The 1,796-nt window shown below is 37.1% G+C and overlaps 1 long non-coding RNA gene across 1 annotated transcript; it reads right to left on the reverse strand.

The window, feature by feature from the left end:
• Nucleotides 1-1,105: 1,105 nt before the first annotated feature.
• LOC125504280 lies at nt 1,106-1,486 on the reverse strand. Its single transcript, XR_007281405.1, has 2 exons — nt 1,379-1,486; nt 1,106-1,327 (listed from the first exon to the last, which is right to left on the reverse strand). It is a non-coding gene; the product is annotated as an uncharacterized LOC125504280 (long non-coding RNA).
• Nucleotides 1,487-1,796: the final 310 nt, after the last annotated feature.

Here is a 1,796-nt window from a genome sequence, read left to right on the forward strand (position 1 = left end):
ATCTCTTTTATTATCTAGTTTTTGATATGTCAATTTTTTAAGAAAAAATGCCATTAGATGTTTACGGAACAAGCTATATAGAAATTTGGTAGGTAGGTAGCTGAAAGCCCCAGCTAACACCCCATATGACGTTAAGGTGCTCATTTTGTAGCATATGGGTGCATGCAACGTACAAACATTGATATAAAAACAATCCAAAAATCAGGTTTTCCGGATTGGCACCTACAAACTTTGATTCTGTTTGAAAATTTTGCTAGGATTAAACAGTAAGAAACTAAACGAGTCTATCAATCGTCAAGTTATCTACCAGATATAGCTATATAGAAAACTAATTCGTATTCCCATATTATTTCAGACTGTCGTGATACTCGCTCTTAGATTGGCAATTTTGCAGGGATCTCTACCGAGATTCTGTGAACAAGATAACCCGACAGCTTTTCACAGTTCAATATACGTCAGGTAAGCTCATCTTCCCTATTTACATGTTATTGCTGCGGATCGTGCAATTTTCCATTATATTGCAGAATGTAGAGAGTATTTTTGTATATTATTTAAGCCAGGGCAAAAATGGCTAAGTTCTTGAAGTCATGCTTCCCAAAATTAAAATTTGCTTGCTGATTAAGATAACTGAAAAATGAATAAAAACATTTGAAGTGAAAATTAAATTAGTCAATTTTATTTATATCAATGGCCCGGTTTACTTTATAATGCAAAAAATATATTCAGGTAACGTTCTGATTTATGCTTAATAAAATGTTGGTGGCCAACATTCCAACAAAATTCTGCTGTAATCGTAATGGCGTTTTCTGGTCATATTCAAACTATGTCATTTTCCAGGCCAGAATTTCCACTGGGCTAACAAAGTTCGAAATAGCAGAACACTGAAAAGTGGCGCCGTTCAATTTTAGATAATTAATCAACAGTGGTCTAATCCATTAGTAAACTACACAAAAAAGCTGAACGTGTTGGCTAAACCCAATAAAACAAAGCAAAAGCGTATTATTTAGAGACTGGCGAAAGTTTCATGTTTCCCAAGTTTTCCTGACATCGCAATTTTGATGAGAGTCGTCATTGCAGCACATGAAAATAACGATAAAACATTAAGCTGGTTTCCAAAGTTTTAAGACTTTTATTATTAATGATTGGTAGACTAACGTTCTTTCTCTAAGCATACTTTTCATTAAAACGAATACCCTAATAGGTACAAGTGAACATATTAAAACTTTGACAATCTAGCACATTATAATGTTGTTTTCGTTTCGGGTCTGCTGGTAATGGCGCTTTCCTTATGGGAATTAAGGCTAGGACAACATTTTGGGGAGCTTTACTACAAAGCAGTAATTTATTGAGGGAAAAAAATCAACTCACAAGTCCGCACCAACACTTGAGCTGCAATGATAATATTGTTAGGGTTAAATTTCAGGAAGAATACGATCGATGCAAAATTCAATAATTTTAATGAACGCTTTGCACCGTCACCGTCAAAATCAATAATCCATCTCCCCTGGCAACCCCACTAGTTGTTTTTCCCACAGAATATCCCCCCAGGGATGTTCTGTGTTGTTGCCCGGAAGTACCGCCGCGCCGTCTCCTGTCCTAGCCATGGAGTAGCCCCGATGTTGCCACTCCCGTCCTGGGTGTGTCCCACTTACCAGTGTTGCCGCTCTGGCCGTGGTTGCTCCGTTTTCCCAGGTTGCTTACAATATACAGGGTTGCTCATTAGTGCGTCAAAGTGCGATATCTCAGTAAATATGAAGTTTACAAGAAAATTCGTCCAACGAAAGTTTTTCACGTTT

Source organism: Dendroctonus ponderosae, unplaced genomic scaffold, assembly GCF_020466585.1.
Source record: "Dendroctonus ponderosae isolate FM_Combo_2020 unplaced genomic scaffold, Dpon_F_20191213v2 Dpon_F_20191213_4, whole genome shotgun sequence".
NCBI lineage: Eukaryota > Metazoa > Arthropoda > Insecta > Coleoptera > Curculionidae > Dendroctonus > Dendroctonus ponderosae.